This window comes from Lycorma delicatula, chromosome 2 (genome assembly GCF_047948215.1).
Source record: "Lycorma delicatula isolate Av1 chromosome 2, ASM4794821v1, whole genome shotgun sequence".
Lineage (NCBI taxonomy): Eukaryota > Metazoa > Arthropoda > Insecta > Hemiptera > Fulgoridae > Lycorma > Lycorma delicatula.
The window spans coordinates 238,425,908-238,442,637 of record NC_134456.1 but is presented as its reverse complement, the minus strand read 5'-3'; the positions used below and the strand labels follow the sequence as shown (position 1 = coordinate 238,442,637).

The 16,730-nt window shown below is 27.4% G+C and overlaps 1 pseudogene; it reads left to right on the top strand.

Moving 5' to 3' along the window:
* Positions 1-16,730, top strand: part of LOC142319787 (pleckstrin homology domain-containing family G member 5-like) — an 88,953-nt pseudogene that overhangs the window by 23,210 nt on the left and 49,013 nt on the right.

Genomic DNA, 16,730 nt, shown 5'->3' with positions numbered 1-16,730 from the left:
GATATGTATGAATGTAAATGAAGTGTAGTCTTGTACAGTCTCAGTTCAACCTTTCCTGAGAAGTGTGGTTAATCGAATCCAACCACCGAAAAACACCGGTATCCACGATCTAGTATTAAAATCCGTATAAAAGTAACTAACTGCCATTACTAGTATTTGAACGTTCGAACTCTCGACTTCCAAGTCGGCTTACTTGGGAAGACGCGTTCACCACTAGACCGACCCGGTGGGTTTATTACTAGGTTTGATCAAATTATTTATTACGTATTCAATATTATTATTACATTATTACGCATGTAAGATTCGTTGCAAAGATTACAAACGGTTTGAAGGTAAACACAACACATTGGCAACATCATTGGATCGTTGTAGTGTGATGATTCATATTCTGTCATTCTTTTTTTTGAAGGATTTTGCGCAAAACTCGTACATTAATTTCTTGTTTTACATATTTTTTCTAATGACTGTGATGTATGTAAAATATGGACTACAATAATATTACTAATTAAGAGTAATATTTACTATGAAAGTAATGACGTTTATTAATTAGATAACCATTTGGCGATCATTATAAACATTTTGAATCGGTATATCAGTATATAAAATATATATTCGTGTTTTGGTGAAGACAGGAAACTATTTAATTTCTCATTCTATATTCCCTATTAAGCCTGAAAAAAGTTTTATTTATTGAAATATTTTTTGTTATTGTTCGTACAAGAGTTATATATATCTATAAAGGAATTGATGAACAACCATAAAACTTTAACATATATTTATATATATGTTATAATCTAAAACTCTTTTTATATTTACACTGCCGCTTGTGCTAAAAAAAAAAAGAATTCAGTTAAAACTGACAATAGTTTAAAACAAAAAGACAGACGCTATTATTTGTAATGCTTTCAAGGACAAGTGATACTATCGAAAAAAACTTAATAAATGGTTTGTACGTGACCGCTGTACATGTCGATTAGAGGGTGTGGCATGAAAATATTAGTCATCGTAAAAGTTTTTTTTTTCATCAGCCCGTAATGCTGTCTAAAGAGAGAGAACTAGAATTAAGTTGTATATAGTTAGCAAAGATAAATCATTAATTTTAAAATTAATCTTTTTCTTTTTTTTTGTAACAGACTTTAATTGATTAAATTAAAATTTATGTATTTAAAATGAAGTAAAATAAGAATTTTAAGTTTTTTTTAATATGTTTAATTTTCATTAGCGTATTTCCTTCATTAATGCGATATACTGCGGTGAAACAAAGTTTTGTGATGAAATGTTTTAATAAGTAACAAATAAAATTTTATAAATGGATATCAGGCAAAACACGACTTTAATAATGTAAGTAGAGTATACGAAATATTTTGATTTTATTTATTTAGAAAATATTTATTACGTAAATGTATGTATTAATTTATTGATTCGTACGATTTCCTCGTACTGACGACACTCAGTCGTGTCACACACCATCGAGATATCCTTTTGATTTATTAAATCGGAAAACAAATACGATCCATTATTTTGGAAATTATGAACACTGTTTCCAGTTTATTCCATAATAATTTTTAATTACCATTTTTATCGCTAATACAGTAAGTTTGCTTTTTATCGCATAAGTATTATTGTTTAGTGAAAATATCCTTGTATATCATTAGTCGGAATAAGAGCTAACTTTTCTAGTTTGTGATCTGTTTTTTAATCTTTAATTAAAATTAATAATTATTAATTTTAATTATGAACGTCTAATTTTGAAAAAATAATAAAAAGGTAGAAGAATTTGAAATTAGTTTACTTCTACTCAAAATGCCGTTATCGTATCAAATTACACTAACGCAAATCCATTTATCGAAATATACGTAGTCAATTTATAAATTTGCCTTTTGATTTTGAAACGAATTCATAGGTTACAGATTGTTTAACTAATACGCGATTGTTTTGTGCCGTTGAACCTAAATAAATCGTTCCTTGAAATTTCAAAATCCTTTACCGGTCTCGTAATAAAATCGATTTAATATTACACGTTTGTTTTTTATTTTATTCGAAATCTAAATATTATCCCAAAAAACAATATAATAATATACACCAGAATTAGAAACACTACAATGAAATATGCCACATTTTTTGTTGTTTTTTTTTAATCGGTAGATTGTATACGGATAGATTAATTAAATATTTTAAATTGAACTATTAATGTATTACCTTAGTTATTATTTTATTATATAAAGCTACCGCAAACATTAAAAAGTACAGTATAAGTTTACCGATCAATAAATATATCTGTAACAAAATGCAAAAAGGAGCCCTTAAAAATACAATTAAATTAAATAGTAAAATATTATCCCAAAAAACAATATAATAATATACACCAGAATTAGAAACACTACAATGAAATATGCCACATTTTTTGTTGTTTTTTTTTAATCGGTAGATTGTATACGGATAGATTAATTAAATATTTTAAATTGAACTATTAATGTATTACCTTAGTTATTATTTTATTATATAAAGCTACCGCAAACATTAAAAAGTACAGTATAAGTTTACCGATCAATAAATATATCTGTAACAAAATGCAAAAAGGAGCCCTTAAAAATACAATTAAATTAAATAGTAAAATAATTTTTGCGTCTAATTATCGACATCATATAACACATTCGCTCGTAGACACACTCTCTCTTCTACCGAATAGATTTAATGAGGTTATGTGAATTAAGTAACCGTACCTGATTAAGTAAGTTTTCATCCCTAAATGCAGCGTTCACTTTCAGTAAATATTTTATCTTTTCTCGTACGTTAAACAGAAATAGAATGCAAATGTTACGTAAAATTAGTATTGCGATATTATTTGATAAAATGACCCGAAGAAAACTATAAACAGATATAGATGTTTTTATAGCGAAATAGTATTATCCCCTATAAAGACTGTAAAACGGACTAAAAAACCGAAGTAAAAAACGATGAATAAAATACGTTGATTCTGATTTACTCTTTTTCATTATGTTTCACTATAATTGTGTAGGCGTTAATTTTTTAACGGGTAACAAAATTTAATATTTTACGTATTTAATTGATTGTTCAGATAACATATATTAATTTTAGCCCGACAGGAATCGGGTATTTAAGATTTATTATTTAATTGTGTTGTTATTATTGCTATTGTGTTTATTTTTCATTTCTCATGAGACATGTTAATGATGTTAACTTAACTATTTATGTTATTACGCCTTAAAATAATGAATTAGATGATTTGATAGCGAATGACTGCTACGATACAGTAGAAGTAAATGATTTTTTTAATTTTAATCCTTGATTGTATTTTAACCCTAAACGTAATTCATATGAACATAAAAATTACAAGAAAAATTTTTGATGGATTTGTTTTTTACTTAAGTAATAGTAACGTTAAGTTTCAAATTATTATATCGACCGAACTTGGATCGGTGATGACGTCGAGTTTAATTTCAGATTAGGTTATAACGTATTGTTCAGAATAATAAATTCACCAACAGTGACGGTATGTTTGACTGGTTTGATGCAGCTCTCCAAGATTCCCTATCTGGTGCTAGTCGTTTCATTTCAGTATACCCTCTACATCCTACATGCCAAAAATTTGTTTTACATATTCTAAACGTGGCCTGCCTACACAATTTTTCCCTTCTACCTGTCCTTCCAATATTAAAGCGACTATTCCAGGATGCCTTAGTATGTGGTCTATAAGTCTGTCTCTTCTTATAACTATATTTTTCCAAATGCTTCTACATTTGTTAATAAGTAAACGTAGTTAATATTTTACTAGAAATAAAAAATAAAAAATTGCAATTATGTAGTAACAAATTTCTTTCTCTGCGCGCGTGTGCGTGTGCAAACTCTTGCATAACTGATAAAGACATATACACATATAGTTTTATTAAGCTGGAACATTAGATTTTATTAAATAACAAAAAAGCTTCATACCGCGGATATGTTAGTTCAATTTACTTTTGAAAGTAGTTTTATTTACTGTAATACATAATTTGTGCTAAATTTAAAAAAAAATCAGATTATAATAAAAGCAAAATGTTTAATAAAAAAAAATCAAATAAAAAAAATAAATGCAATAAGTAAATTCTTTATGGTAATAAATGATTTAATAAAAAAACGGTAGTTCGATATGATAAAATAAAACAATTTATAAAATACGATGACAGACGACTTTTGCTAAGAGAAATATCAGAGGTAATTATTTTTTCGTTTAATCTATTTGGGATGAATAAAAACAACATCTGTCTGTCTGTGACTATAAGATGATGGTGTGAGGGCTTGAGGGTGAATGAACAAACCACTGGTGGCTTCCTTCGCTCTGATTGGCTACCGTCGGACAGTACAGTATCACGCGATGTAAACTTGCTTACATGTGTGCGTGCGTACGTGTGTGTATTGTTGTCGTCGGGTAACAAAATTAATATCCATATTTCTTATATAGACGTTCGATATACTTAAATTAAATCAAGATTTGTCGATCATTTTATATCTATTATTACATTTTATTTAAAATAATAATTAATCTCCCTTAATTTTAATATTTTTTTTAAAAAATATTACGATTAAATTTATCAGTTTTGTAAAGTAATTTACAAAAAAAAAGATTCTAATATTACATAATAACAGATAAAATTTTTCCAGTTTTATTTACAATTCGACCGACATTCAGTTCGTCACTTACTTTTATTTCAAATTTTAATAAAGCGTATAAAAAAGCCAATTCTAACCGAAATTTGATCACAGAAGTTTCTGTCTACCTATACTACCTGCAATTCTGGTATCTTTTGCCATATTGTTACACATTACTATTATTTTTGTTTTTACTTTTTATTCTCGTAAATACAAGTTTAAAATTATAATTTATTACCGATAAATTTCAAACATTTTAAAATACGAAATTTAATATTTCACAAGCGAATAAAAACGAAATACTAAATACCGTAAGAATTTGGTAAGAAAACATACTTATTTACAGAATAAGATTATCAGAATAAGAGTCGCTCTTGCAAAGTAATCTAACATCACAGCCTCTCTTTAACCTCACTCTGTCCCTGAGAGAGCGAAAATTCTCTAAACCCTCTCTCTCTCTCATTCTCTCTGTGGGGGCGTGTGCGCGCGTAAATTTTGAGGGGTATAAATATCGTTTAATTTCTTACCGAAGATGCACTATAGTGCATAATAATTTCTTTATCGGATCTAACTTCTGAAGGGCGCTTTCAATTTCCAACCTACACGATATTTATGCCTAACCGTAGTTCTGTTAAATATTATAGGGAATAAATATAGCCAAATCAAATTTAATTCGAATCTCTGACATATTTTTTTTATATATGTGTATCGATTCTATGAAATTATTTCGTAAGTACAAAAATTATATTTCTCACTGTAACAGGAGAGTAATCCCGTCTAATTTTTTTAAACGTTCAAGTTGATCGTCGCATCGAATTTACAAACTTTATTAAGACTTTTAGTGAAGAAATTATTTTATCATAAATAATGTTTTTAAAAAGATAATTTTATAAAATGTAAACTATACATTTTATATTTGCGTATTTTTACTTTATATTTTAATCTGTGTAATCAAAACATATGTATGTATATATATATATATATATACACAAGATGATTTAGGAGGAAAGAGAAATAATTTGGGAACCGATTTTAGAGTTTGAAATTAAGAAGGGTTCATACAAACATATGTCCGAAAACAGTTTGTAATCGAGTTACGGCTAGCAAATTCTTTAAAAAGAATTAGGAAGAAACCGTTTCCGTTACATTCTTTACTTAGCTAACATATGTTGTCGCAAAGGTACTAACCTACTGAAACGGAAATGATGTTCAGTCGTACAAATGACACCTTCACTTCTTTCACCTCAACGAAGGTTGTGTATACCGAACATCATTACTATCAGAGAAAGCAATTCTTATTGGTACCTCCTATACCAGAGACGGTTTATATTTATCACAATCGCAAGAAAGAATGCGAGAAATTAATGGATTCTTTCTTCAGGAAACGATGAATTATACACAGACTCCAGTCTGTGTGGAATGTATAGTAATTAAGTCTATATCAGATAGTTATTCTACCGATATAATTATTTATTTCTTAAAAGCACTTTTACAAAATTAATAACAAAAGTTATCGTAATCATTTTTTTTCATAAAATAATCAACAGTTTTGTAAAAAAAATCGAACTAGCGAGTTACAAATTAAACATTTTAATTGCTTGAAAAAAGCGTATTATTTTTACGATTAAATCCAGTATAAACTTTTATTTATACTTTTGTTAATGATTTTTTCTTTATAAATTAAAAAATTATAGTTTTTATGAATGAAAAAAGTCATGGAAAAGGGCAAAAATTAGGGTTCAAATACAGAGATAGAAGAACAATTGCTAACATGTACAGGAACCAAACAGCAACAATAACAATTGAAGAACATAAGAAAGAAGCCGTAATAAGAAAGGGAGTCCGACAAGGATGATCCCTATCTCCGTTACTTTTTAATCTTTACATGGAACTAGCAGTTAATGATGTTAAAGAACAATTTAGATTCGGAGTAACAGTACAAGGTGAAAAGATAAAGATGCTACGATTTGCCGATGATATAGTAATTCTAGCCGAGAGTAAAATGGATTTAGAAGAAACAATGAACGGCATAGATGAAGTCCTACGCAAGAACTATCGCGTGAAAATAAACAAGAACAAAACAAAAGTAATGAAATGTAGTAGAAATAACAAAGATGGACCGCTGAATGTGAAAATAGGAGGAGAAAAGATTATGGAGGTAGAAGAATTTTGTTATTTGGGAAGTAAAATTACTAAAGATGGACGAAGCAAGAGCGATATAAAATGCCGAATAGCACAAGCTAAACGAGCCTTCAGTAAGAAATATAATTTGTTTACATCAAAAATTAATTTAAATGTCAGGAAAAGATTTTTGAAAGTGTATGTTTGGAGCGTCGCTTAATATGGAAGTGAAACTTGGACGATCGGAGTATCTGAGAAGAAAAGATTAGAAGCTTTTGAAATGCGGTGCTATAGGAGATTGTTAAAAATCAGACGGGTGGATAAAGTGACAAATGAAGAGGTATTGCGGCAAGTACATGAAGAAAGAAAGAAGCATTTGGAAAAATATAGTGAAAAGAAGAGACAGACTTATAGGCCACATACTAAGGCATCCTGGAATAGTCGCTTTAATATTGGAAGGACAGGTAGAAGGGAAAAATTGTGTAGGCAGGCCACGTTTGGAGTATGTAAAACAAATTGTTGGGGATGTAGGATGTAGAGGGTATACTGACATGAAACGACTAGCACTAGATAGGGAATCTTGGAGAGCTGCATCAAACCAGTCAAATGACTGAAGACAAAAAAAAAGAAGGGATTTACGACAAACATTTGTTTTATAAGTCATTACTTACTTCTTAAATACGGTAACAATATATTTCAAATTTTATAAAAATCAGATGCCAGTCCATAACAACTGTATTATCATGCAATTCTAAACCGATATGAAAATAATCCCGTTATTTAAAGGCTATTCTGTGAAACGAGAATACAGATCTATGATAATTATGTTAATACATTAAAATATGTTTAGTATTACACAAAGTGAAAAGTAGAAAAATATTATTTTAAACAGCATTAATGAAAAAAGATTCTAAAATACGTTTCGCAAGCATTTATAGTGTTTCGTTTACTTTCCTTTTCTATCTTCAACGGTGTTCATTTTCCTTCGGCTGATCATATTACCGTACGGAGTAAATTAAAGTTTGGAAACGGGTTGAAGCCGTGGATGGTACTTACGTATTAACGCTGGAAAATTCTTCACATACTAATCTGCAATCGAACCCAAGACCTTTGGTATATTATGTAGCAAGGAAGTACGCTTTCTGTGACACGGTCGCGGCGACATTACATTTTTATTGTTAATTATAATATTCGATTTTTTTAAATTTCTGCTTTAAATTAAAATAAAACAATGTTTAGTAAAAAAGAAAAATTATAAAAGCACGCACGCGAATGTACTTTTATATATATGTGCAATAATCACGTTTACGTGCGTGGTTATAATTAATTGAATATTAGGTAAAATTAAATAATTGAAAGCCTCATCATTACTCGTTTATGTACCGTTAGCCATGTTCTTTGGCTAACAGATACAAGTGAATTTAAAAAATTGCTTTCATTTATTCATTAGTCTAGTCTTTTTTTAATAAAAAAAAGTAAAAAAAATGAAAAAGAAATTAGAACAAACATTTTGGCTAAATTTTTGTCGAAAAAAAATTAATAATAAATCTGACCATGTAACATAAAAACCGACCGTTTTGATCTACAGAACATATCAATGTAAATTTCAAGAAAAGTGAGAAAATATTTGTAAAGTATTTCATATGAATAACAAAGGCAATTTATCTTTCTAAAATAGATAGCTAATTTATTAATTACCAAATGTAGACACAGGCAAACGGTTTTGTTGTTAAACAGAAATCTAAATTTTTAAAACAAAAAACAGAACTTCAATAGAATATTGAAACCCGAAATAATTAATAAGTAAAGCACATTTAAATAGAAATAATACGTAAATAAAACGTTTAGTCTACAAAAGATTCAGCAAAACCCCTCTTATAGTGTATCGGTACTTACTTGAAAGCAAATTATTTTAGTTACATATTTTTATAAAGTAATCTGTACTTAATTTTAATTAAAATAACAAGAATAAAAATATATTTGGCTAACCTAAAAATAATCATTTTTGCCAAAATAAAATGTTTAGTTCATTAAACTCCCAAATTCCTCCAATATGTTAACCAATATAATCACATTATTTAATTGTGTACTAATTTCTTATTACAAAATATTATAATTTGAAAGAACTTACCTCATTTACACGTAGAATTATTTTCTATACGGTTGTCAGATTCACGTAAAATATATTTAAATATACTGAATTCTCTAAATACAAATAATCAAATAAACAAAATTTGATAACGGTTTTAAAAACACAACTACAAATCGTGAAGAAATAAACTTTATTTACTGTATGACAACGTTAATCTTTAATAACACTTTTAATATATTAATCACTTTTAATAGATTAATATCAGAAAGAAAATGTTAGATAATATTATTATGTAAGATTTTTTGATTTTTTTACATCGCTGAATATAATGGAAACAGCTAATAATATTATAATCAATTATAATTTTTCATCAACGTAACACACATTTTGATCTACGTAGTTGTTTTTAATGAATTTCGACGCGAACCAAGGAGAGAACGTGAGAGTCAAATGCATTCACATTCTCTCTGGTCTCTCTCCCCCCTCTCATAGTCAACATACGTACAAACTAACCGCAGTAGTAATATTTTTCCTCCCTTCTATTGTTCAGAAGCCATCTTTTTTTTTATATTGTTAGGTTATTTTTACTTTTAATAAATTGAATCTCGTGTATTAAAAGTGATTAAATACGATGACTGAAGTTTCGAATTTTTTTTAAAAATATTTTTTGTCCAGATAAATTTTTTTTTGTGTGTAGTGACAGAGAACGGATAACGTGAGTTATTAATCCTAGGATATCATATTCGAATCCTAATCAGACTCATTAAAATTGTACGAACCACTGTTTTATAGTGTAAAATTTATTATGATGTTTGGTCATCATTACTTTCAACGACAGTGTAATATATGTCTATAATGTCAGTTTAAACTTCAAAATCATCAGTTAAAAGTTCTGATCACTTTTAAATTGATAACGATGTTTTGAAAAAAAAATCGGGCATCATTACTTTCAGCGAAATCGGTATGATAGGTGATAAAGGTTGTAAATTGATTTTTTTTTATGATAGCCATTACCTTATCTTATATATATTATACATAAGAAAGGGTATATCTTATATTAAATAATGATTTCTAAAAAAAGGGCGTATCTCAAAAATGGTCCACACAGACGATTCTTAACGAAATTTTGAAAGGCTTACTCGAAGGTGTGTTTTCCAACTTCCTGGAACGATAGCCGGCAGTTTCATGTGTCTAGGTCCAACCGTTCTCGACATACTAGCGCAAGCGAAATTCGCATATGTCAGTTCACCTTATGTAAATGAATGAAAGGTGGTTTTCATGCGATTTTTTAAATTTATAATTTTTTTTACGACCATAACGACGCCCGACGTTATGGATCGGGCGTCGTTATGGATTATAATTTTTCATTAATATATATATTTTTTTAATCGTGGAGAATTATAATTTTTCAGTAGGGAAGAAGCGGAGCTACAATAGAATTTAAGGAAGTTTATAAAAAAAAAAAAAAAATTAGTAAATTTTATCAATTTTTATTTTTGTAATTACAAAGGTTTAGCTAAAACAGATTTTAAGAGAGAAAAAAATTATATTTATATAGAATAGTATATTTTAGTATTTATATATAATTAAAATTGTGCGCGCGTGTGTGAGTATACAAATAAAAAATAATTTAATATATTATTTATTAAGAGATAAGGTGGTTTACTGAAACTGAAAATTATTATGACACCCCACCCCGTTCGCTTCGATTAATATACAGAGAATCCTATTCTTAATACGGAGGTTGTATTCATTAAACACAGTTCTAATATTTAGTGACAGCTATGTTGCCAATTAATCTCAATTTTCCTTCCCCCTTGGCCCCTTGCCAGCCAAGTTAGGCATCAGGTAAATCACTGCATTGCGTATTTGACTTTTTTAAACATTTACATAGAATAAACCTTCCAAGCTATGAGGTAAGAGATGAAAAAAATTTTTAATTTTTACGGTAAATTTTTTTTTTTTTTTTTTTTTTTTTTTATTAACGAATCAGTATATTATACTGATAGTTTTACTATTATTTATAAAAAAAAAAAAAAAAAAAAAAAATATATATATTTTTCTAAAATATTTAAAATGATGTTATATTCCCCATTTGACAATAAATTATTTGATATTTGTCGTTTTTGTAGTAGTGTTAAAAAAAATCATACTTAATAACTTTTTTGTTTATTTTAAGTTTTATGTTATATAATATAGTTAGTAAAATAATCACTGATTTTATCATCCGACCTCTTAGTTAACCGGAATTACATATTTTATTATCCGTAAAATTTACATAAATTATTGCTTCTTGTAGTATTCGAATTATTTAAGAGATTTTCTTGTAGATGATTCAGAGATTAATTATGATTCAAATTAAATATAATCTGAGAAAACTGTTTATTAAAACGTCGATTATTCGGATCTCCATATCTCAAATATTTTGCGACTTAAAAGCGATGACAAATCTACGAGAACTTTAACAAATCTTAAATAACTTTTTTGTTTATTTTAATTTTTAAAGTTTTGTAATATAGTTTGTAAAATAATCACTGATCTTATCCATCGGCTCTCCCAGTTAAAACCGGACTTACATGTTTCATTTATCCGTAAAATTTACGTATAAATTATTACTTGTTTTAAGTACTCGAGTTACCAGAGATTTTCTTGTAACAAAATTCAGAATTAATTCAGATTCAAATTAAATATAATCTGAGATTAATGTTTATTAAATTGTCGATTATTCGGATCTCCATATTTCAAACATTATGTGACTTAAAAGGGGTGACAAATCTGAGAGAAAAATAATTATTAAAATGCTGAAAAAAATCGCTTGTTGAACCAAGACTCAGATTTAAGCAAGTTTGTAACTATCACGCGTCTTACAAAAATTGTCTTTTATAATTTTTTTAATTTCAGAAATTAAAAAATAATAAATTGTATATTTTTTATTGTTATATTTGTCCGAGAAATGATTAGGCATAAATGTGCAGCATCTTAAGTGATGCATCTTATACTGCATCTATACTGTTACGTAACGTTAAATTTTTTTTTGTTAATCGATGCGTTTCCGTAAGCTGCGAGGTAACATTTTTGAAAAAAGAATGCAACATAGTAAAATTTGTTATGCGAATGTGTTTACTTCCAATAACAAAGGAAGGTTTAATATTAAACTGTCTGTGTCGGTCGGTCGATCGTTATTATGAGAAATGAAACTACAGTGTAGGACATTTTAGATGGTGTGGGTACTTTCATAATTATTTAGCTTTGGCAGTTCAGAAATTAGTTGTTGAGCAACGGAAATTGCAGTGGTGGGGAGCGACAAAGATATTACATATGTGCAGTATGGAATCCAGCGGCCATCACGAGTTGATTACACAGTTCATTGACTGCGGTAAGTAATTTTATATTATTTTAATATAGCATAAAATAAGTATCATTATTTTTGTAACTATAGTTTACCTATTGTACCCATACTTATCACGTAATAAATTTTATAATACAATTTGCACTCTTATTTATACAAAATAAATTAACTAATTCGTATAGCCAAACATTTCTAACATTGTTTTCTAATTCTAATACCGGCAAAATAATACCCCAAAAATAAACAACAGAAATGAAATGACTTTTTCTAGTTTTACTGATTTCAATTACCGAGCAATATTTGTAGTTTGTAAAATAACATTGCCTAAGCTAGAAAAATAATGTCAAATTCGTGCCACTACAACTTTTTAATTAATCTGTACAATAGATTACAAAATTGCTATTTTTTAGGCTTTTTAATTTACCAAGATAATAGTAAAAAAAAAGAATAAATCTACCTTAATCAAACCAAACTGTTCTCATGTAACCTGACACAATACTTTAAAGTTAGAGAGGCTGTGGTACATTTTCCCTAATCTGTTACTGTTTGTTATTAGGATCATTAGACATCTTCTCTTGCACCATTAACCAAACATTTAAAGAAATCCTAGTTGCTATAGTTTATAGGTGTTCAGACTCAAGTATCAATTCTTCTTTATTAGTTAGTTATTTCTTCTACTTGATAAAGTATTAAATTGTTACAAATTTCAAATGAACAGCTGACATTTACTTAATATTTCTTATAAATCTATAAATAAATAAACTGTTTCATTCTTCTTACTCTTTTATAAAAGTAAATATTCAGCTAGCCTATCATATCAGTAATTAATATTAGTAATTCATTTTTATTAAGGTACTGTTCAGCCTAAATTTAGAGCTCTTACTGTCAACATACACACACATTAACATGTATCTTTTTTATCAATAATGTAAAATTATTTAAATGTTAACATGCAATAATCATTACTTATTAAAATTAATATGTAATCATCAACTGGACAATGTCTTTTATTGACAACAAAATATGAACCGGAAAAGTTAATATGTAGATTAATTACACCTAACTGAGATATTACATCGAAGCGGTTAGTTATTCAAACATATTTTGCTCCTCAAACACGGTTATTGAAGGTTCTACAATTCAATACTTAAATTCATAATTAATACCAGAGAAATGATATTGGAGATTCAGATATTATTAATCATTGGAATTGGGTTTGCAACAATTCATATTTAAATTTATCTTTATTATTATCCAAAACAATTTGTATACAAGAGGTACTTTCATTAACTTTAATTTAATTGTGGAATAAGTGAAGGTTGATAGTGTAAAATTTAACATTTTTTCAGCTATTTTATCAAAGTTTTTTTTCTTATAAAGTAGAAATACTAATAAACTAGCTTAAATATAGGATCAATGCCACTTTTTTTTTGTCTTCAGTCATTTGACTGGTTTGATGCAGCTCTCCAAGATTCCCTATCTAGTGCTAGTAGTTTCATTTTGGTATACCCCCTACTATATTTTAAATTAACTGTTCTTTCTACAGTAGTAATCTATGCCTTTGTAATTGTCATTTCAGACATTGTAAAAAGACAGGAGGAAATGTTATAAGTACAGCGACTTAAAACAAACTAATAGTAACTTACTGAGACAGGCTTTCTTGCGTGACCCCACATCAAAATGAAATAAAGTGTATTGAGAATGGACCTAATACAAGGTCCTCAGATATTATTTGCAAACAAGTTTTCTTCAAATTTATTCCCGTCAAATATTCCATATATTCCTACATCTACTTCAGAATTAAAAAACACGATTCAAACAAAGTTTAAGTAGAGAATAGTTTAGAATTTAAACATTTTGTTCAAGGTAGAAAAAATTATTTATAGAGAAGATGTCTAAAAATATTAAGAGATAAATTATTATGGAGATTTTAAATGTCTTATATTCATTAAGAATAAATAAAAATTAGATTTTGCTATTGAGAACCAAATTTACAAATACCTTTTTATGATGAAATATTATTTTTGAGTCCTTATATATTTACAATGTAAGGTTTTTATTGAATTTACCATTTTATTTCAATTCACATAATTTTCAATTGATTATGAAGAGCGATAGAAACATTAAAGAAATTTTTCATCTGCTTTAAAAGTTATATAAAGCACAAGTTTTGATTAACAAATATTTATGAATGAGTGACAAGTATCAATATAGGTCTGCATATTTTAGATAACAGTACAGAAAAAACATTCTTTGGAAATTAACAATTTATTTTAAGTTCAACAATTAATTATACAGACCGTTAAGGTTAGGAATGGATCTAAACAAGTGTAATCCTGATCTAGTAATAAAATTTATTTGATTTGAATGATAGCAAATGATTTGCTATCATTTATATACTACTATGCTAAATAATTTATTAAAATTTAAATTATCATTCATTTTATGGGTTACAGAGCAATGACCAATGAAAATGTAAAGTAAAAGAGATGTTTACATCAATCTAAGATTTAAAATATGAAATAACTGCTGTGTTGAAGACATTGTTGCAACACAGCTTGAATTGCAATTCAATTTCAAATAATATCTGTTAGAAGTTAACGCAAACAAAGCAGTTGTTAATAATACCAATAAAAACATACAAGATCTCTCAAAACAATTAGATCTCTCTTAATCACACAGAATAATTAGTGCATACTGTATGAGGACCCCGCATCTTACCCTGATCACCAATTTTACACTGAAAGTACAAACGATATGCTTTTTTAATTAAAGATGTAATATTTTTTATATTTGATTTTACGGTAAACTCACTACATCCATAACAAAAGGCATTCACATCATTTAGACAATTTTGAGGCATGACAGTTAACAAAGTTAAGACAGCAATAAGACTGAACCAGATTAATTCATTCCTAAATCCAGTGCTTAATACAAACAACACATTCAGCTACATGTTTTGACCTGCACAGATATGATTAATTTTGTCCATGACAACTCTTTACTCTTCAGTATTAGATGTGTCATAATATGTGATTGATATGATTTAATTCTTTGTCTATATTGTTTATTTATAGCTTACTAATTAAACAATAATAAATTAGCTAGTAAAATACAATATAGGAACTTAAAATGCTAAGTATACATTGAAAAATGAAAAAAATACTATAATTAAAATTAAATAATTTTTCAAAAATGGTGGGCGATAGAAAGATTCTGAGTTCATATTTGTTTTCAGCATTAAAAAACAGATTAAAATCATGTATTGCATGTTAGGAAACAAAAATTATGTTTATCAGTGTAATTTAATAAGTTGAAAAAAGTAAGAACGAAAGATATCTACTATAATCATAACAACTTCCTAATTATGTAAGTAGAAAAAAGATTTAACAAAAAAATTATGTTTAAAAGGAAGTTCCATAATTCTGGAATTTTTTTTAATTAGTGAATTGATAAAATTGAAAATTAAGAGATTTTAAAGCAATTTTAAGAAACAAAATAATATATATTTGTGTAAACAGTAAATCATAATTCCTGTTTAAATCAAATTCTAACCTCACTCATGGAATTACAATATATCTTGTATTTTCATTATTCACTTTTATTTTAATGTAAAGTTATTACAGAATATTCTTTTGTTCTAAGTAAAAAACCGAAGATAAAATTTAAGAAGAAAATTTAACTCATAGTAATGTTGAAAAAGGGGTACAAATATTTAGTAGAATAACTTTTGTTAAGAGTACTTCATATCTCTTATTGAAGAGGAAACACATTCAAATTTAAAAATGGTTTGAAGAATGAAAACAAGAAGTTAGAATGAGAAAATATTGGGAAAAAGAAGAATAAATTGTAACTGCATGCATATCTATGCGACTAGAATGAATTTAAAAAACTTTTCATTGCAATTAAAGGATAAAGGTTACAAAAAATGCTTTATTTTATCACAAAAAGTGGATGAAATGTGGATCTTCAAAAGTTGATCATCCTCTCTAAAATTTTCAAATAACCTAAGCTGAGAAAATTATTCCTGATTGTTTCAAAATAAATATATTTATTATAATAATGAAGAATTGTGATATATCTAGGCACAATGAATATTGTTTTCATTGTTATACGAAATACACATTTATTTTTAAAATAAAGAGAGTAACATTCATTATTAAATATTAAAATAAGATATATTTTAAGATAAAATATAATATCTTATAAGATATATTTTGTACTTTAGTACAAAAGGGTTCAGGTTTACCAGACATATACCTCAGACTCGTTTTGTTTGCAACCTTCTAGAAAAGAAACAATTCCTAGACACTATCACAGGGAACTTAAAAATAATTTAGGAAAGAGGGAATGGGAAATCAAGACAACAAATTCTTACAAGAATACAAATACAACAAATACCAGTTGACTGGGACTAGAACACGTTATGTTTGGCTATTTAGTTCACATTTATGTTGCAATAATGTTAACTTAATGTTATTAAATAAATATTTTACTCTACTTATTTGAGGAATCCGT